A 22,005-nucleotide genomic window follows, 5' to 3' on the forward strand; every position below is an offset into this window, starting at 1 on the left:
TTGAGGATTGATTGGTTTGATCAACCTCAGTATTACTTCACAAAATCAGGGATGGATCCATCATGGTACAAATAAGAAAACTCAGGCCTAGAAAAGTGAAACCTGCAGTTCAAGTTCACACGACAAGCCAAGGACAGAATCTTGATTCCAGGACCTCTGACCTCAAAGCCATCACTCTCCTGGCCACATCACAAGACAGGCGTGTTGGCAGGCTCGAAACCTTCCAGGACACGTACCCAATGCGTAGATTCATTTCAGTCATTCAGAGATGCAGAGAAAAGCAGCAGGAACTGACCCAGAATTGCAGGAAAGTGATGTCACTGCTCCCGCCAGCCCACACCCCATGGTCATTATCTTAAAAGCGATGAGACCATCCATGAAGGCTGGTGCTGGAACCATGCCCCTGTCAACATCCGGGTGTGTGGGCAGGACCTGGGGCCGGTCCTCTGGGAGTTCCATTGCTGACATGGTGGGTCAGGGCAGGAACCTCAGCTGGCAAGACCTGCCCACCCACACCCAGCTAAAGGCAAGGGCACCAGGAAGGGTGAACAGGGCTTCCTTGGGGCTCTGAGACCTGCCCTGCAGCAGCTGGCAGCCTCAGCCAGCCTTCAGGGCATGCAGCCAAGACCTGTGGGGTATGTCCCCTTCCCACCACACAGTCCCCTCCCTCCTGGACACGACCACTCTCAGGTGCTGGCCTGTCCTTGTGCCTGTACTTGGAGGATGGCTGGCCAACACATCTCCAAGAGAAGAACTGATGACCCAGCTGCCTGCTGAGATGAATGCAAATGCCAGGACATGTATGCACAATTGAGACTCAGAGAAATCATGCAAGGTGTCACCATGTAAGTACATCCAAGTGCAAGATTACTATGGAGGAAGGAATTCTATCAAATGTAGATGTGGTGGATTGATGGCAAACATGGCCCCATTCCCCCACCTTTTGTGGGCTTCCTCGGTAGCACTAGTGGTAAAGAATCCGCCTGACAACACAGGAGACACAAGAGACCTGGTTTCGATCCCTGGGTTGGGAAGGCCCCTTGGAGGAGGGCATGGCAACCTGCGCCAGTATTCTCACCTGGAGAATCCCATGGACAGAGGAGCTGGTGGGCTACGGTTCACGAAGTCACAGCGTCAGTCAAGACTGAGCACACACACACTCCCACACTTTTCTCTTCTCCCTGGATCCATGTCCTTTGCAATACGGCATTGCAGCTTCTCCCATCACCAGGCAGAGTCAGAATCTCCTCCCCTTGAACACGAACCAGCCTTGCTTCAGCCAAAAGAAGGAAGCAGAAGTGGCCCTTCCCTAGTGATCCAGTGGCTAAGACTCCCTGCGCCCAGTGCAGGAGGCTGGTGTTTGATCCCTGGTCAGAGAACTAGATGCCACAAGCCACAGCTAAGACCTGTCACAGGGCTTCCCTGGTGCTCCGTGGTAAAGAATCCACCTGCTAACACAGGGGACACAGGTTCGAACCCTGGTCCAGAGAGACCCCACATGCCACAGGGCAACTTAGCCTGCGTGCCACAACTGCTGAGCCTGTGCTCTAGAGCCCGGGAGCTACACCTGCTGAAGCCCGCACGCTCTAGAGCCGGTGCGCCTCAACAAGAGAAGCCACCGCAGCAAGAAGCCCACACACCACAACTAAGGAGCAGCCCCGTTTGCTACAGGAGAAAACCCGGCAACAGCAACAAAGACCCAGCACAGCCAAAAGCAAACAAAAGAAAGTCTGGGGCCAAACAAAGAGAAACTTTATTAAAAAAAAAAAAGACCCAGTGCAGCCAAATAAATTAATAAAATATTTTTAAAAAGAAATACACAAACTAAGACATTTTTTAAAAGGGAGTAGAAGTGATGGTATGCCACTGAGCTTTGAGATCAATGCATGCTTTTCCTCTGTCTCACAGAACCGGATCAGCCACCTTAGAACACACCCAGGCTAGTCTGCTAGATGCTGAGAGATACATGGTCCAGATACATGGTCCAGAATACTGGACATGGTATACATGGTCCCCTCAGCCCCACGGAAGACAGCCCACTAACACCAAGCACGTGGGTCAGGACAACCTAGACCAGCCAGCCTCCAGCTGTTCTGCCAGCTGAACTGAGATGCAGATGAGCCAGCTGGCTGGCAGGTGTGGTCCAGCCACAGAACGGTGCACCAGGCCGAGCTGTTGTGCCCCATAGACCCCTACACCTGCAGGTCAACAGCTCCACTTTCTAACAGCTTTCTGAGAAGTTAAAAGAATAGGTAAACTCAATGTTTTTGCCCCAACATATCTTCCAAATAGGATCTGAAACAGTAGGAACCTCCATTACCTTGCAAGTCTTTCTAGAATGTGAATTTCTTCTCTAACTCTGATATAAAGAAGGTTTTTAAAAACATGGTTTGTAAAGACTCCTGGAGAGTGTGACTATCGCATGTATTCAATGAAAAAGAAAAGCCTGGAATGAGGAAGAAGTCCTGAAGTAACATGACATTAAAGTCAAAGTTTTACCAGGATCTTATTAAAGAGAAGGACCAGCAGTTTAAAATGAGTTGCCACCCCCAATGTTAAGTAGTACAGCTGTGGGAAGACATGGAAAAAACAGTCACAGTCAATCATTAGTTACTCATCCATTCATTCCATAGAGGCAGCAGGCAGTGACTCCATCACATTCTACAATACACTCTGAGTTTCTATAAATAAATAGGACATGAGCCCCTAGACAGAAGAAAGGACTGGACATCTAGCCTTATAAATCATGGCGTCTGGGAACCCAGAGGATGGGAAGGTTATTTCGGCTGCCTCTTCAACATAGGTCAGGAACAAATTTCCTTACACTGTATATATACAAGCTCCTGTTTCGTGGAAGAGACTGCACTCAGAATGCTGGCATCCCTCTGGACCGGGGCTCACATAGTCTGGGCATGCCTGGGAGTTCCCATGGGTGGTCTCTCTCAGACCTTGACTCACTGGTACACACAAATGATCACCCTCCCCAGGGAGGAATGATTGAGCTCCTTCCCCCAGGGAGTGCTTCCCAGGGAGGCTAGCAGCCCAGTGTGCCGCTGGACCGACCCTCATTTGGCTAAATTTTCAGAGTAGAACAGCCAGAAGTGCTAGCTGCATCTCTGCAGAGCTTTCCAGACACAGCCAGGTCTAGTCCATTGAGATGGAATCTCTGAAGCCCGCCCAGATGGTCAGATCAAATGTCTGGCTGAATTCCTGCCATGCTAGCCTTATCACATCCCTGCTATCTTCTCCACTTGTAACCAGATCAGCTAAGCTTTCACTGGCAGCAGGAGCCAATGGATAAAGCAGAGCTTGTTCAAGAAAACTGTGCTTGGATAATGGGTTGGTTGATTCAGGGGAAAATGAAGCAAGAATCTCTCTTTGTACTATGAACTGAAATAAATTCCACACAGGTCTAGGAGCTTAAAAATCAAAGGTCTAAGACTCTAGAATTATATACTGACAGAAGAAGATTGAGGGCAGGAGAAGGGCGTGACAGAGGATGAGATAGTTGGATGGCATCACTGACTCAATGGACCTGAGTTTGAACAAACTCTGGGAGATAGTGAAGGACAGGGAAATCTGGCATGCTGCAGTCCATGGGGTCGCAAAGAGTCAGACACAACTGAGTAACTAAAGAACAACAAGAAGAAGAAATCTGAAGGAAATGGTCAACAGATTGGACTACATAAAAATATATCATGTATTTTACAAAATAACCAAAAAGGAAGACAGGGAGAGAGATCCGTCTCCTGGCATCTCTCACTTCAAAGCTTCATCTCTCACCCCACTTGGCTTTGTCCATTTACTATCACCTTGTTAAATTGCTGGTAGCTCCTTTCATGAACCACATGGTCTGACCTCCCAGTATCCAAAGGTCCTATCTCTGATTGACAGATTTTCACTATGTTGTCATGTTCAAATCAAGCAATAATCCTCCAGGAATAAAGGAATCCTCTCACTTTTCTGCCCACTCTGTGCCTTGAATGGATGTAGAATGTTTTACTATTCTCTTGTATTCACATGACCCCACCACAACTTGAATTGCAAGGTAGGAGCATGAGTTACTGGGTTTAGTACACTCCATGTCTGATGTAGAGTGGTGGATTAATAAGTGTTTGCTGAATAAACTGGCTAAGCAAATGCAATATGTCCTGGTTTTATTGTTTCACCTGCCACTGACTCAAAGCTTCAAGTCCCTGGTATCTTTTTTGATAAAAGTCAAACTAATAAATGCATTGCTGACTTATCACCCATGTAAGTGGGACACAGGGCATGCACCAGAAGTCCTGTGATAAAGGCATTTCATCCAGAGTACCTTTAGCCTGCTCATTCATTTACCAGCAGTCTCCTCTTGCATACATCCTGGGTTTCAAGTTCTCAAGCAGAGCATCCATGATGAAAAATGGACCTGCTGAGGTAACACATTACTGACTCTGAATTTTGCTGCAGTCCTATCCATTTACAAAACACTCTGTGGTCTGAGTGTAATCAGCAAAGAGAAGCTAACCCAGATCTCTGTGTTTCAAAAGTGTTGTGGGGGGTGGGGAGGGGGGAAAGCATCTCTTTAAGGAAATGCTTTCTGGTATAAACTGATGCTGAAGCTGAAGTTCCAATACTTTGGCCACCTGATGGGAAGAGCTGACTCACTGGAAAAGACCGCGATGCTGGGAAAGATTGAGGGCAAGAGGAAACGGGGGTGACAGAGGATGAGATGGTTGGATGGTATCATCGACTCAATGGACATGAGTTTGAGCAGACTCTGAAAGATAGTGAAGGACAGGGAAGCCTGGCATGCTGCAGCCCATGGGGCTGCAAAGAGTCAAACAAGACTTAGTGACTGAACATCAAGAGGGTTGAGTTCCTTTAGGAATGACTGGTTTGATCTCCTTGCTGTCCAAGGGACTCTCAGATATTCAGGGTAACCTTGATGGGCTCAATTCACTGAAACCACTGAATGTCTAATTGCAACTCCAGGGCAGAGAAGAGCTAAGGGCTGGAAGGTCACCTTGGCACCTCTGCAGAGAGCGCTCAGGGTACCCATCTCATCCAGTTGAGCTGGCCTATTTGAACTGAACCAGCACCCTTCACAGTGATGACTCTGTCCTCCCTAAAGGTGAGCTATGCATGAAAACTCTGTCCCTTTCAACCACATTCTTTCCACCACCTCTGCTGCAGGTCAGTCAAACAAAGCAGTCAGGAATCTGCCCAAGAATTTGTGAAGAATTAGGAGGGTGTTTATAAAAATTCAGCATAGGACTTTACTGGTGGTTCAGTGGTTGGGGGTCTGCCTGCCAGTTCAAGGGATAGGGGCCCTATCCCTGATCCAGGAGGATCTCATGTGCCACTGGGCAACTAAGCCCATGCGCCACAACTGCTGAAGCTCTCCTGCCCTAAAGCCCCCGTTCCGCAACAAGAGAAGCCACTGCAATGAGAAGCCTGTGCACCACAGCTAGAAAGTAGCCTCCCTGCTCACCACAACTCGAGAAGAGCCCGAGCAGCAACAAAGACCCAGCACAGCCATAAATAAATAAATACACTTAATAATTTTTAAGCATAAAAATAATCAGCACAAAAGTCACAGGATGAAGGCTCGAACACTCTGCTCTCACACTAAGAGTGGATACAGAAAGCATTGGCCTGGAAGGATAATTCCAAAGACACACAAGTCTCAGAACATTCTCCTCAAAGGCTCAGAGCTCAAGCTACAGAGGGACTGGACCTCACATGAGGCCATGCGGTCCCTGAAACACTCCAGCTTAATGTTTTCCCTCTGGTCCCAGCACCAGTACTTCGTTATAGGCAGTGCAGTTCTTAATGCCTTCACTGGACCCTAGGAAGTACATTCTCAGGTGAGAACAGGTATTCTCGAATGGACTTCCTGCCAAGAACACGAACCTCAGAAGTGAGGGACCCCCAAGCCACCTGACACCAGGAGCAATAGTCTAGTGTCCACCTACTGATTACACCTCTCACCTCATCAAAGTCACATACAAAAACGCCCTGACTCAGCTTTTAAGGACCACCATCACCTGTCCTCACTCTTATGGTCTCATTTCCAGGGAACTCCTAGACCTTCCCCCAAATATCTGATTTCTGGATTCTCTAAACTAAATCCAGACTAGTCCTTCCCTCCTAGCCTTCTCTCCTCCAGCCAGCAAACCAGATCCTCCTTCAAGGCCCAATCAAACAATATTATCAAAAATCTACAAACAATAAATCCTGGACAGGGTGTAGAGAAAAGGGAACCCTCCTGTATTATTGGTGGGAATGTAAATTGGTACGGCCACTGTGGAGAACAGCATGGAGATTCCTTAAAAAACTAAAACCAGAACTCCTGTATGATCCAGCAATCCCATTGCTGGGCATATACCCTGAGAAAATCATAATTACAAAAGATACATGCACAAAAATGTTCATAGCAGCACTATTTACAATAGCCAGGACATGAAAGCAACTTAAATGTCCAACACCAGAGGAAAGGATAAAGAAGATGTGGTACATATATACAATGGAGTATAACCCAGCCATAGAAAGGAATGAAATTGTGACATTTGCAGAGATGTGGACGGACCTAGAAACTGTCATACAAAGTCAGAAAGAGAAAAACAAATATCATCTATTAATGCATATATGCAGAATGTAGAGAAATGGTATAGACTAACCAGTTTTGCAAAGGAGAAATAGAGACACCGACATAGAGAACACACATACAGACACTAAGAGAGGAAGAGTGGTGGGGTGAATTGGGAGACTGGGATTGACATATACACACTACCGTGTATAAAGGAGATGCCTAATAACAACCTACTGTAGAGCACAGGGAACTCTCCTCAGTGCTCTGTAATGACTTAAATGCAAAGGAAATCCAAAAGAGAGGGGATATATGTAAATGTATAGCTGAGTCACTATACATTAGTGCATTAGCAAAAACTAACACAACATTGTATACTCAAAAAAAACACTGCCTCCATGACACCTTGTCTCTTTCCCCAGTAAAGTTATTTCTCATCGATCTGCGGTGCTTCCATACTGTCCACCCATCTTACAGCACAGACTACAGGCACCTGAAGGCCCAGCCATCTTCTCAACTGAGAGCTTCTCCATGGCACGGAGATGCCATGACGGCATTTCTGAATGCTAGGTGTCCCAAAAGAACTGGTGAATCAACAACTGTGTTTGAGTTACCTGTTATTCTCAAAACGCTTTACTATGAATTACAGAATTCCCCTAAACATGCTTCCTTAAAATTTAAGAATCAAACAACTTCAGTCATTATTTGGAGCACGGGCTTTCGGACTCACACGGACCTGGGTCCCTCTGCCAACTCCAACACACCCAGGTGAGTGACCTCCGGTGGATCAGTGGTCAGGATTCAAGCTCTCATTTCTGAAGGCCCAGGGTTCAACCCCTGGTTGGGGAACTAAGATCCCAGTTGCCATGTGCCCTGGTCAAAAAAAGAGGGGAAGGGGTGAGGTGGCGGAATGCAACCCCTAGCTGGGAGGCTCATCCAAAAAAGAAAAATAAAACCAAAATGTGACTCTACACCTCTCTGATCTCCAGACCTTGGAAAGGTGACATCCTCAAACAACCCCAGCAGAGCAGAAGCTCAAGCTCACTCTTAATAAGCAAGATTCAATAGAAACATCATTTCTTCTCCATGTTAAAAATAGTTTCTTATTTAAAGTAACTGTATGTGGGGCATGTTTAAAGTAAAAATGAACTTCACTAGCACCGGTCCTTCTCAGAAAATCCCGGGACATGTTTATCTATTACCATTTGTAACAACGTTGCTCAATGATTTTAAAATTAAAAACAGAGTTCAGCTCTGCCACCAAGTAAGTTCAAGTATATACACAGCCCACAGTTAGGTCATCAAAGGAAACTCTGAGGTTCCTCAACGCTGGGAACCAAGTCGGTGCCTCTGAGATGGCTGTACTTTTTATTTTCACAAAATCACTTCACTGAGAAGAAATCCTTGCTATGAAAGCTCTGAAGCCCAGCTCCTATAACTGCTTTCTCTTTTGTTCCCAGGAAATGAATTGAGAAATCTAGTGAACGCAATGCCTTCTTAAGAACTCACAGGCACAGTGACACGTCAGTCCAGCATAATTGGCAAAATATTTACCATGGAACACCACAATTCCTCTCTCCCCAGAAAGGAATACAAGCAACGGAGAAGGGAAAATACCAGCTTCAGATCACATGGATGTCTAGAGAGGACCCACATGCCTCTCCTCCACTTTCCCTAAGACTCCTACACCCCCAATTCAAATCAACAGGTAGGTTAAGAGCCAGAGGCACATTTAGCATCCCCAAAGCTTGCTCCTCTCTCTCTGACACTGATCTCTTTCTGTAAAAAATAATAATACCCAGATATGTTTACTGAACAAACCACATTCTCCCTCACTGAATTGATACTGCCTATGTCTTACATTGGAGCTTCCCCGGTGGCTCAACAATGAGAATTGCTCAGAGAATGGCTCAGAGTGGCTTAGAGAATCTGCTTGCAATGCAAGAGATGCAGGTTCAAACCCTAGATCAGGAAGATCCTCTGGAGGAGGAAATGGCAACCCACCCCAGTATTCTTGCCTGGAGAATCCCATGGACAGAGAAGCCTAGAGGGCTACAGTCCACAGGGTTACAATGAGTTGGACATGACTGAAGTGACTTAGCACAGCACAGCACAGCACATGTCATACGTAAAATTTTCATACATTCTGCAAAATATCTGCAGGATATTTATCCTCCTATATTGATCCATTTTCATTCTTACAAGACAACCATATGATCTATTTATATATATTTATGTATATGTTTCATTAGAGTATAATTGCTTTACAATGTTGTATTAGTTTCTGCTGTACAACAAAGTGAATCAGCTATCAGTTCAGTTCAGTTCAGTCACTCAGTTGTGTCCGACTCTTTATGACCCCATGAATCGCAGCACACCAGGCCTAGATGTACACACATATCCCCTCCATCCTGAGCTTTGCACCCACCCCCAGTCCCACCGCTCTAGGTCATCACAGAGAGCTCTGCATCAGAAAATATCAGAACAGAACCAGCACTGATGATAAGGACTTTGACTTCCCAACAGGAAAGAGCCCTGAAGGAGGTTAGTTAGAAGAAAGTTGAGGCAAAGATGCAAAATTTAAGATAGGACCAAAAACTCAGTCAATCAATATAACTAATATTGCATCACAACATTTAACAAATCTAAATAAATGCCAGAAATCTGTAGTGAATCAAATGTCAAAATTTTCAAGAAAGACAGAAATAGTATCACTGATTTTTCTTTTTGCCTCCAGGACCTACAGTTGCTTGTGTCTCATAAAATGGGCTTCCCAGGCGGCACTAGTGGTTAGAAAAAAACTAAAAAACCCTCCTGCCGATGCAGGAGATGTAAGAGACATGGGTTTGATCCCTGCGTCTGGAGAATCCCATGGTCAGAGGAGTCTGGCAGGCTACAGTTCATGGGAGTCATAGAGTCGGACATGACTGAACTGACTCAGCACTTCGGACACATAAAAGGCTATAGAATTGACCAGCCACAAGCCTGGGGATCAGCTGTGAGCACCCGTTGGGTGAAGCTTGGGGATGGCTGTGGGAAGGGAAGAAAAAGGAACCAAGTGGACTCATGGCTTAGCGATGCTGGGCGAAAAAACAACCTTTTGCTGAGTAACATGGAAATAGATCTGAAACATATGGATTAAATTCCTCCCAAAATAAACACAATTTTTAAAGGAAAGGAAAAGTACTTAGCCACTATGTTTGAGGTTTTCCTGAACCCAATCCTTTGGAAAATTGACACACGAGTGAATTACTCAGTGGTTATAACACAGCCGGCTTTGAAACAGGCTCGTCATAAACCACCAGTTTGTTTTTCAAACAAAAAAATGTTAACGGTTTGCCTAAATCTGCTCCCTGGCTCAGTCCTTTCGAGGTTCATTCTTGTTGTTCTTTACGGGATGGGGAACTGCTCTGCATGGTCACTGTCTGCCTGAGAAGCTCTGGGTCCTAAGCCCCAAGAATTAGGGGAGTTCAAGGAGACCAAGCTGGGAATAATAGCCCCTATTACACAGCAAGGACAAGAGCCCTGGAAAGAAGGCAGGTTACTGATACACTGGACTAAGAGCTAGACAGACATCCAAGATGTCCTCCTGTAACTTCCTTCATGGTCCAGGGGTTGAGACTTTGCAAGTTTCCACTGCAAGGGTACAAGTTCAATCCCTGGTCTGGGAAGTTCCACGTACCATGCAGGAAAAAAAAAAAAAAAAAGATCATTCTGTACCAGCTCCGAACCCATGGGCATCAATGTCCTCATCACTCACATGCAGGCACCTTTGCCCCCTCTGGGGAGCGGAGGGAAGGAGGGCACACAGCGGGGTGAGAGCCAGGCAGTAGCCGATGCAACCAAGTAGACAGCTTGGGCTCATCACTGGCCGCCCATCAGACAGTCCTGTGGGATCTAGGAAGCCAGTGTCATTGGTCACCTGTCCCGACAGATCAGGGCAACCTAAGAGCCAGGGTAAGGCCAGCCCTAGGAGGCAAGAGGAAGCTGAATCTTCACAGTTTAGGAATCAGTCCCATAGTTCCCAGTGGGCCAGTGTCCAAAACAATGGGCGCTGATTTCAAGACCCTTGGCCACAAGGCCATCTGGATAGAGAGGCTGCTGATTACCAGCTCTTTCTTGACACTGCCTAGTTCAGTGGGTTGTTGGTCTGGCAGGAGACCCAGCCCCAGGCAACAGCACGTGTACATCCTGAAGGGAACCCTCGCTGTCCCCTTCCTCCATTGGGGTTTCTCAAGTACCCAGTAGTGCTCTCTAGACTGAGCATGCCTTACATTCGTCACCTTAAATCAGTCACATGATGATGCTTTTAGAGCTTGCTCTGTGTCCAGGTGGGGCTACTAATACAGAACCCACCTGCCAACACAGGAGACACAAGACAGGGGTTTGATCTCCAAATCAGGAAGAGCCCCTGGAGAAGGAATGGCAACCCACTCCAGTATTCTTGCTTGGAAAATCCCATGGACAGAGGAGCCTGGTGGGCTACAGGCCACAGGGTCACAGAGTTGGATATGGCTGAAGTGACTTAGCACGCACACACACACAGTGCATACAGGGAGTTCTTCAGATCCCTTTCTAAGAACAAGGACCATCCATCAGTGAGGGGTGGGGCTCCCTTCAGGCATTGTTCCATTTAGAGCATCAATTTTCTCCTTTGAGAGAGCTTTGTAAGACGCACACAGGAGCTCCAGCTTGAACTGGAACCTTCCGCCTCACCCTGGGCCAGTGGAACTTTTCCATTCTTAAGCTTCTGGCTTAACAGTCCCTTTTCAAAACTTACTCTCAAAAACATCCTGCCTTTAAATTTTACATTTGGCTAGTTTACACCGATGAAAAGAGATGCGAGATCCTGGGTAGAATTTGTTGAGTCTTATACCCAGAAATATGCTTTTATTTTTTTTCCCTTGCCAACTTTTTTAGAATCTGAAAAGTCTTGGACGGTTAGACAAGGTTGCAAGTAAAAAAGCCCATTTCTGCAAGAAACTCACTGCTCTCTTTGCTTCCCCTGGCGGACAGCTACTGCTGGAGATTTCTGAGCCAGCACCTGCCACGCTCCCTTTCTCATGGGGAGCCCGTGTGCCCCACATTTGTCAGAGTGTCACACAGGACAATTCTGGTATCCTTCCACTGACAACTATTGACACAACAACCAGCAAGGCATCCAGAATGTCAAGAAGACACAGCAAGACCAATCACAATAAAACTAAGATAACATTCTCCATAGGGCTGCCAAAAGCAATTAAAAATTCCCCAAGACAGAGGTTTCCAAACCATGCTCCATGGAACCCCTACAGTTCTGTGGAATTCTTTAGAGGCCACAAGACAAAACCCAAACCCTCACAGCCACAGCCACGTTTTCTCTGGTTTATAAACTGGATTTAGTAAGATTTTGTAGAAAAAAAATGTAAGGTTAAAGTAGTTTTAAAGCACTGGCCTGAGAGACAAAGGCTCCAGAGACCTACAGATGCCCAGAGGGATGTTCTCTCTCTTCAGCTTTAGAGAGTTCATGTACCTGAGGCAGCTACAGAGCTTCATGGAACTGAAGGGTTGCAAGAAATGAAATGTTTAGGCCTATCTGTGCTTCTGGATTCTTCTGCATGGCCTCCCCATTTTCCCCCATGGCATGCTGCAGTCCATGAAGTTGCAAAGAGTCAGACACAACTGAGCGACTGAACCGAACTGACTATGCTTCTGGATTTTTCTCCATGGCCTCCTTTCTGTATAGAATGCTTTCTGAACTCCACTCTCCACATTTGCCTCACCAGAAAATTCCTCTGTGTGTGCTCAGTTGCTCAGCTATGTCCAACTCTTTCGTGGCCCCATGAACTGTAGCCCACCAGGCTCCTCTATCTGGGGGACTTGCCAGGCAAGAATACTGGAGCAGGTTGCCACTTCCTTCTCCAGGGGATGTTCCCAGCCTAGAGACTGAACCTGCGTCTCCTGCACTGGCAGGTGGATTCTTCACCACTGAGCCACCCGAGAAGCCCCAGAAAAGCCCTGTAAACGCCTGCTAATCCTTCTAGATGCACCTCTTCTCATGCTGCTTCTCAGGGGAGCTTCTCAGGGGATGTCCCCTGGCTTTGCCTGCCCCCAAGCAGGCCCTCTGCCCACCACACCTCCTGACCCATCTGTCCTAGCCCCGGTCACACTGCACGGCAACCACTGATTTGGATGTTTGCTTCCCCATGGCAGGGCTTCCCTGGTGGCTCAGTGGTAAAGAATCTGCCTGCCAATGCAGGAGACACGAGTCTGATCCCTGGTCCAGGAAGATCCCCTGGAGAAGGAAATGGCAACACACTCCAGAGGAGCCCGGCAGGCTACAGTCCATGGGGCCACAAAGAGCTGGACACGATTGAGTGACCAAACAACAACAACCCCTTCATGGGACTGTTAGCTCTGGAGGACAGAGATCACTTATTCAACTATGCCTCCTTCGTGGCTAACACAGGGTCTCCCCTAGAAGATGCTCAAATCAGTAGTCAATTTCTTCCCTGCTCCCGGATGCAGCAATGGCAACTAAATGCAGTTACATACCTGCATCTTGGGCTGCAGGGGGCATCTCCGATGGCCAGTTCATCCCCACAGTAATGCCATAGGGAGGGCAGTTGAGGAAGATCATTAAGCCTAAATTTCATTTTCAGGTTCCAAAAAAAAAAAAGTTGTGATCTTCAGAGTCAAATAAAGTTGTTGAAATGTAAACACGCATTCTCAGTGTCTGGAAGAGGACTGAGATGAAATTCCCCAAGTGATCTCTTAATACCACCAAAATTACACTCAAATGCCTCTGCCAGGCAAAGATAAATTGCCATTTTCACAATGGTCTTGCACTTAAAAGTAACTTGGCCCAGGGAGCTTTGGAAAATTTATTATGACCGGGAAAAGGGGAAACTCAAAGGGGTTCAAGATATTTAGTCTACTGATAAGACAGCTTAGGAGTGACAACAATTATCTCTAAGAATTTGAAGGGTCGTTAGCAGGTCATTAGAAGGACACTGGCCAGCTGGGCCCCATCTACTTGGACATCAGAAATGGACTCTAACTACACCAAAACGAGTTGAGTTAGGGCTTCCTGGTGGCTCAGTGGTAATGAATCTGCCTGTCATTGCAGGAGATGCATGTTCGATCCCTGATCCAGGAAGATCCCACATGCCTGGAGCAGCTAAGCCCATGTGCCATAACTACTGAGCCTGTGCTGTAGAGCCCATGAGCCACAGCAAGAGAAACCACTGCAATGAGACAGCCATGTGCCACAGCTACAGAAAAGCCTGAGCGGCAACAAAGACCCAACACAGCCAATGAATAAATAAACACATTTTTTTTTTAAGTATGAAGACCTTAAAAAAAAAAGTTGCATTAGTGTCACAAAAATGTCGGCAATGATGTAGGCCCTGGTGACCCAAAGGAAGCTCTGTGGACCAGCAGCATCACCTGCGAGCTTGTCAGAAATGCAGATGCTGGCCCCACCCCCCCAGATCTGTCTGATCACAACTTGCATTTTTACAAGCGCCCCAGTGACTTGCTTGCATGTTTGAGTCTAAAAAAACTGCCACAGTACCTTCCTTGGTCCCACATGCTGAGCTAAGTTGCTTCAGTCGTGTCCAGGTCTTTACAATCCTATGGACTGTAGCCCACCAGGCTCCTCTGTCCATGAGGATTCTCCAGGCAAGAACACTGGAGTGGGTTGCCATTTCCTCCTCCAGGGGATCTTCCCCACCCAGGGATTGAACCCAGGTCTCTTAAGTCTCCTGCACTGGCAGGCGGGTTCTTTACCACTAGTGCTACCTGGGAAGCCCCACGGGCTGGGTCTGTCCTCACAGCCATAAAGTCTCAGGGCACCAGCATGAACTCTGATCCCAGAAAAGGCCACATAGTATAGTAGGCTCCTGGAGAAGTCTGCAGCCCCCTGCCACCACCGCCTCCCCCCGCTCCCCCGCCACCCGCCACATGATGAATAGAGACAAGAGAGGCAACAGTCTAGCACAAATACTTTGCATGCCAGAAGGACCCTTTTCTAGATGGGCCTTCCCTGTGACAGAAAATGCCTAATGGCTAAGCTCTTCTATGGACAGCTGAAGGAAAGAAATGCTTAGGGTTTGCAAAAGCTGTTGTCTGGTCAAAGCACTTTAAACCCAAGTTATATCTATCATGTGGCTGTCCTTGTGAAAGATTCAGATAATGCCTCAGCAATTTCTCCACATGAGGAGCCAGACTGTCCGGAGCTGGAGAGCGGAAACCTGTTCTGAGTGAGTGTCGGTGGGGGAGGTGGCTGCCTGGACTCCACCACACACAAACCAGCGCTCCCTCACCTGCAGGGGGTGGGAAGGGAGAGGTGGACTCAGATGCTTGGAGCCAAACTGAGCCTAGAGAGGGGCCCTGGAAGGTAACATAGGAGGGGAAAGTCACAGCTCCTCTCCCTTGGGGTGGGGAAGTGAGTTTCCTGGCACCGAGGGTACAAAGCAGAAAGCAAATGTATATTTGATGACATTTCTCTGCAGGCAGCCTCTCTTCCAAAGAGCCAAGTCTGAATGAAGCCTGGTACCAAAGCAGAGAGAGGAAAGAGGATAGGGAACCTCCCAGAGAGGCTAGGAGAGCCCCTGGAAGTGCAGATGTTAATAAGACTCACTGTGATATGTACCATGCGTGCGCATGTGTGCTCAGTGGTATCTGAACTTGCGACCCCACACACTAACCCAACAGGCTCCTCTGTCCATGCAATTTCCCAGGCAAAAATACTTGAGTGGGAAGTAGGAAAGAGGTTCAAGAGGGAGGGGACATATGCATACCTACTGCTGATCCACGTTGATGTATGGCAAAAAAAAACCACAACAATACAATATTGCAAATCAATTATTCTCCAATTAAAAATAAGCAAATTAAGAATAATAAAGAAAACTGGAGTGCGTTGCCATTTTCTTCTCCAGCTGATCTTCCCCACCCAGGGATTGAACCCCAGTCTCGTGGGCCTCCTGCATTGGCAGGTGGGTTCTTACCAGCTGAGCCACCAGAGAAGCCCAATAGGCACCACGATTCTGTCCAATTTACCAAAATGTCCATCTGCCAGGCTCTTGGGAAAGGAGGCTCTGGGCCCAGCTGATCAGCCGGCAAAACAGTGAAAAAGAACTCAGTCTCTGCCCAGACCCATTACCATCCTAACGGCCTACTAACCTAACCAGACCCAGGAGAGTAAGAATGTAATCACTTCCTGTTCCCTGTTGAAAAGAAATTGAGTTGCCTCCATATAATGATAAAAAATGCAGCAAAAGGAGACAACTGATGCAATATCTGGAATAGATGAACCATTTTGGTATTTGCCATCATGTGGAAAGAGAGATGTAGGGATTTCTCTGGTGGTCCAGTGGCTAAGACTCCAAGCTTCCAAAGCAGGGAGCCCAGGTTCGATCCCTAGTCAGGGAAGTAAATCCCACACGCTGAAACTAAGAGTTCAATTGCTACAACTAAAGATCCTGCATGCTGCAACTAGGACCCAGGCTTGTTGTTCAGTGGCTCAGTCATGTCCATTTCTTTGCAACTCCATGGACTACAGCACACCAGGCTTTCCTGTCCTTTACTATCTCCTGGAGTTTGCTCAAACTCACGCCCATTCAATAGGACCCAGTGTAGCCAAATCATTTAACTAAAAAAATTTTAAAAAGAGAGAGATGTTCCCTAGACTGATCACGGAAATGGGATCTTGTGGATTTGACCCATAAACATAACTTTCTTCCTTTTAGGAATCAACATGCTTATATTTATCTTTTGAGTTATAACTACAAGTGCAAAAAATGTTTATCCTGTCAAACTGTGCTGCTCCATCAATACCACATGAGGTACTAAAAGGGGTCACTTTTGGCAGGCCTCAAAAGATGCTGAGAGTCACCCCCATCAGCCCGCCAGTCACCCCCACTGAATGCCACACTTGCTATTTGATCTGTCTGTCCCAGCCACTCAGAAGCTGCTGCAGCAGACAGAATGCTACAGAATCCATGAAGAGCCTCTTTCTGCCTCTCACACCAGTTCCTCCCCTTCTTTGGCCCTCTACTCCAAAAAGATTCTGTAGTTAGATAGTTTTCCTACCAGTAAGTCTTGTGTGCTGGAAACTGGAACAGTACAGGAGTCCAGAGAAGACAATCATGACTTCAAGTTCAGCCAGGGCCCACGTCATCATTCACATCACCAGGTAGACAAAAGAGTCCCAGAATCCATGGACTGCATCCATCAGTTCCACTCCTTCCAGATGGAGGGAGCTAAGATGACTTTGATCTACTAAGGAAAAAATATATATATGGAAAATCTAAGAGCATCAGAATGTAAAACTGGCGGAAACACACACAGACACCCACATGTACACCCATAATTTTTGCAGGAAAAAAAAAATCTAACTGTGATATTGGACTCAGTACAACTCCATTATCCAAACTTCGGCATGACGTCACATATTCAACTTGGCTCAGTGGTAAAGAATCCGTCTGCCAATGCAGGAGATGAGGGTTTGATCTCTGGGTCAGGAAGATCCCCTGGAGGAGGGCATGGCAACCCACTCCAGTATTCTTGCCTGAAGAATCCTATGGACAGAGGAGCCTGGAGGGCTATAGTCCACAGGGTTGCAAAGAGTTAGACATGACTGAGCATGCACACACCAGACAGAAGACCCTCAAAGACAGAGCTGGAGGAAATGTTCAGATCTATCTGTGACCACCTAAGTGGCAATGCTCCAGGCAGAGTACGGTAGTGTTTTGGTCCAGGTCTCACAGCCAAGCAAGGTTCAAACACAAGGGCATGTGACTCCTGACTGGGAGCAACTATTCAGGGGTTTCCTAGACCATGTGCTGCCCTACTTCACACTTCATCCTGCAGGAATCAAGAAATGGGGCTGCAGAGGGCACTTCCCATCAATACCCAAGGGAACCTCATCTCCAAGAGGACAAGGAGTTCCCTCAGAAGATCCTGAATTCCTCTGAGAGAAGGATCAGGAAGAATAGATCATCTCAACCAGAGGGCTGTGATAACATTTTGAAAATGACTTACTTTCTCCAAGTGGCACAGGTGGGGAAAACAGGCAACTGATTTGTTTCATGCAAACATTCTTCCACTGATCTTTGGTGAACACGTTAGGGTTTTGTTGTTGTTGTTGTTGCTTTTGTTTTTTCCAACACTGTAATCAACTTCAGCACTTTCATCATTTCTATCAACAAGTTCTCAAACATGAATATAAAGTGGAGCTGGAGTCCCTATTAAACAATCACTAGGTTAGGAGAAACAGCAGAGGGCTGGTGAATGTCATCCAAAAGCAGTGCACAACCGACTTTAAAATATGCCTCTGGGAACCTCCCTGATGATCCAGGGGTTGAGACTTTGAGCACCCAAAGCAGGGGGCATGGGTTTGATCCCTGGTTGGGGAGCTAGGATCCTGCATGCTGAGTGGCATGGCAAAAAAAAAAAAAGTAAAATATACTTATAATCACTACCATTTTAAGAGCTTTCTTTGTGTTTAGCATGGATATACGTGCTTTACATTTTACTACTTAATTCTCATTGGCAACTCTGCAAGGTTGGTTGTGTTGTCCCCAGTTTCCATATGGGGAAACAGACAGAGTTTAAGCGACTTTTGAAAAGTCACACAAGCTGTCTTCAAAAATAAATAAAGATGTTTAAGTGTTTTTACTCTCTATAGGCCTTCTACAAACAGAAGCAGTTCTTCTGAATTTCTGGCAATGTTTAGATGAAGGAAGCTACATCTTCTACATAGCTGAAAAATTACAAAAAGAGCCTCAGCCAATGTCATTTCTTATCAGAGAACGGAGATGTTTAATTTGCCCAGATTAACTCCTACAGGTTCTCCGCAGCCTGTTTCCAGGCAACCAACTGCAAAATGCTCTACTGGGCTAAAGAGGAGCCAATGGAAGCTTCTTTAAGAGTGTTATGCGCCTGGGAGGAAGCGATTGGGTTCGGAAAACAGCACAGCTGCTTTTGCAAAAGCATCCAAACTCATTCTCTGTAAAAGTGATCTACCTGCTTTTTCTCCATTCTGTCCCCATAACTGTGAAACTAGTATTTACTAAAGAATTTAATAAAGCGGAACATGATCCTATGTCACACGCCTAAAACAGTTTGGGGTGTGGGGGTCTCTAATTAGGTGTGGCATCATCTCACTGTCTTAGCGTGCGTTGCACAATTACAACACCTCGGAGGGCCCCGTGGTGCTGCAGAGAAGCCCCCACGACACCACACTGAAAGTCGGGTAAGAGCTCAGCTTCAGGGCGATCTCGGAACGGGTCACAAACCACCCAGGCTTCCTTTATCCTCCTGAGTGGCTCACGTCGCCTCGGGACGGAATCCAGAGGACTCCCGCAGACCATCGGCCCCTCTCCACCTGCCCTGTACCCCTACTCTCCGAGTCTGGAAGGAAAGCCGCGCCACTTCCCCGGGAGACCCAGGGCCACCGACCGGGAGTGGAGGAAGCGGCTGGGAGCTGTCCATGGTGGCGCCGCGCCTGGGCACGCAGAGCCGCCGGCTCCCGCCCCCGGGCGCGCCCGGGATCACGCTCCAGACCGCCGGAATGGAGAGACAGACTCGCTCCCAGCCTGCAGCCAGGCACTGGCTCACACATCAAAAGTTCCGTTTTAAAAGGGTTTTCTCACCTGTGGGCAGCCTTGGCTGCACGAAGCAGGACTCAGGACCTCAAACCCGGCTCCTGGCGGCGCGCCTGGGACGGCCGTAGTGTTGGACCCTTGGGGAACCGCGGCGGTCTTGAGAGCGCGGACAGCGAGTCTGCGGCGGAAGACCTCGGCGCACTGAGCTCCTTTCTCAAGAGCACATGCGTCCCTCCGGCTTCACTCCAGACTGTCTCTGGCCCTGGTTCCCACAGCGGCGAGCTGGAGACCTGGCCACGGCCCTGGCCTGGGCTCCGCAAGGTCCCTGTCTTTATTCCCAACCTTATTTGACCTTTCTTGGAGCTGACATTCCTCTCCAGGGGCTGCTGAACCCTCTTGTAGCGATGCCAGGTTGGGCGTCGTAGTCTAGACATCAGCAGGGGTCCTCCTGTCATCTAACATTCAATTAACCTCCACCGGTCTTGTGCCAGAGCGATGCTGGATGCCTCACGCCGTCGGGGAGAGCGCGCGCGGCGAGGCAGCAGGAGGCGGAGGGGAAACGAGAAGGAAGACAGTGCTCAAAGCCGAACAGCAGGGCGCAGACCTGTCGCCAGGTGCGCGCCCACCAGTGCTCGGTGTGAGCCGACTCCCTGTGAGCTGGACTCCGCGATCTGACCCTCGGAGCAGTCACTCCTCGACGAGACACTTCGGGGCGCAAGTATCTCCCCGGAGACATTCAGAACCGGGGAACTCTACAGAAAACGGGGACCTGCTCCCCGCCGGATGCGCTCCGAGGACACTGGCGACCCCCGGCACCTGCTCCTTGCAAAGTCTCACACGACCTCAGAGAAATCCCACAGCGGACGTGTGCCCATCAACAGACACGTGGACAGACAGACGAACAGACAGCACAGCACAGACTGGACAGACAAACAAGCCCATGACGCGGTGCGTTTTCCCTAACACCGGTGGAGGCGCCGAACCCCCCATCTCCCCTCCCCTCTGAGGCTGGGCAATCCGCACAGCCCCGGCGCGTCGAGCCGGCCCGCTTACCTCTGGGTCGGTAGCCGAGACACTCTCACACCTCGCGGGCCAGAAGCGCCGCGGTCAGAGCGGTCGGGTGGCACACTGACCGGCCTGGTTATGTCCCGGGACTCAGGCAAGCCGAGTGGTAGTTCGTCCGGGAAAGCGGGGTTCAGCCCCTGACCGCGCTCAGCTCCGCCGGCTCCGCGCGCCGCTGGCCCTCGCCAGGCTCAGCCGGGGTGCACCGCTCTGCGCTCACCCGCGCTCCCCGGCCGCCCGCCAGAGCGGCGGCTTTTATAGAGTGCTGCCTGCTCTTCAGCCGGCCGCGCCAGGCTGGCTCCTCCCCGGGGCCCCTGACGCCCGCGCGCCACCGACCCGCCCCCCGCCGAAGCTCGCCTCCCCCTTGCCCAAGTCGGGCGGGGGCCCCGGGCCCCGGCCGGACCCGGGCGGGCTCTGGCGGCCGCTCTGGGAGACGCAGACCCGAGCCCGCGGAGCCCGGGGGAGCCCGGGCGCGCGGAGCCCGCCAGCGGCGGCGGCAGCAGCCAGATGAGGGCGCTGGAGCCCAGGACACGGGAGGAGCAGCAGCGGCTGGCCGCGGAGAGCCTCTTCTCTGCGCTCAGAGGGTTTGGGGTCTCGGTGCGTAGGCCTGAATCCCCACTCCAAACCAGCTAGGGGAGAGGCTCTCTTGGAGAAAGCCTAGCGCCTAGCACAGAATCGCGGAGAGATGAGGTTCAGGGTTATTAAGTCTCAGAATCTTTTTTCTTTCCTAATCTTATCAGGGTGTAATAGGGAAGAACAAACCTGAGTCCGTATTAGATGTGTTTCTTTTGCTTTAACCTTTGTATTCTGTTGCTTTAACAGTGTTGCCTGTAGCCTGAAATATAAAGGATAGCCCATTCTCAAGGCTCTGACCTTTGAGGATAACACTTGTTCTTGCATAGAGAGAGAAAAAGTTTCAGAAGAGAGAGTAACATTTGTCTTGTTGGAAGTTTATAGGAACACTGTGACCCGATTTCAGCGGACAAAGATTACTGTATCAAGACATTTGCAACCAGCAACCTTGCCCTTTCCCTCACCTTGCCTTTAAAAATGCTTTGCTGAAACTCTTCCCGGAGTTCCAGGTTTTGAGGTTCTGCAATAGACTTTTTTTGCACCAAATTCCGACATTTCGGTTTGCTTGGCCTCATTGTGTGTTGGGCACACAAGCTTGCCTTTGGTAAGGAGAGGGTGGCTTTAGAAAGAGATCCTAGTATAAGATTAAGCAGTTGCTCCAAGTGGAAGACCCGTGGGCTTTTCCGTCAAAGAGATCTTGATTTGAAACCAGAGTCAGACACGCTAGGTATGTGACTGAGGACCGGGATCTTATCACTCCCTGGTGGCTCAGACGGTAAAGAATCTGCCTGCAATGCGGGAGACCTGGGTTCCATCCCTGGGTCAGGAAGATCCCTTGGTGAAGGGAACGGCAACCCACTCTAGTTCTCTTGCCAGAAGAATCCCATGGAAAGAGGAGCCTGGTGGGCTACAGCCCATGAGGTTGCAAAGAGTCAGACACAACTGAGAGAATAACACTTTCACTTTCACAGGGATCTTAACCTCCCTGGCCTCAGTTTCTTCATCAGGAAAACGCGTTGCTTCCTTACCAACTCATAGGATGTGAGGAAACAGTAGTGCAGGTACCTAGTTCACAGCAGGTCTTCAGTAAATTAAACTCCTCCCTGCATGTGGGGGAGAGCTCTCTACCTTTGACTGGACAGACCGAGGCCCTCCAGGGTCAGATCAAAAAGGCACAACTGGTCTACATATTTCCCTGCTGGAAGAAAC

General features: G+C 48.6%; 1 protein-coding gene across 1 annotated transcript in view; it reads right to left on the reverse strand.

Annotated features, from left to right (window-relative positions):
- LOC120875530 (cell migration inducing hyaluronidase 1) overlaps positions 1-20,459 on the reverse strand; it is a 160,986-nt gene extending 140,527 nt beyond the window's left edge. Inside the window, exon 1 of the mRNA XM_040257396.1 lies at positions 20,215-20,459. The gene's annotated coding sequence lies outside the window, so the exon portion shown is untranslated. The remainder of the gene's footprint in view (positions 1-20,214) is intronic.
- Positions 20,460-22,005: the final 1,546 nt, after the last annotated feature.

The sequence above is a fragment of the Oryx dammah genome, unplaced genomic scaffold (assembly GCF_014754425.2).
Source record: "Oryx dammah isolate SB20612 unplaced genomic scaffold, SCBI_Odam_1.1 HiC_scaffold_16, whole genome shotgun sequence".
Taxonomy (NCBI): Eukaryota; Metazoa; Chordata; class Mammalia; order Artiodactyla; family Bovidae; genus Oryx; species Oryx dammah.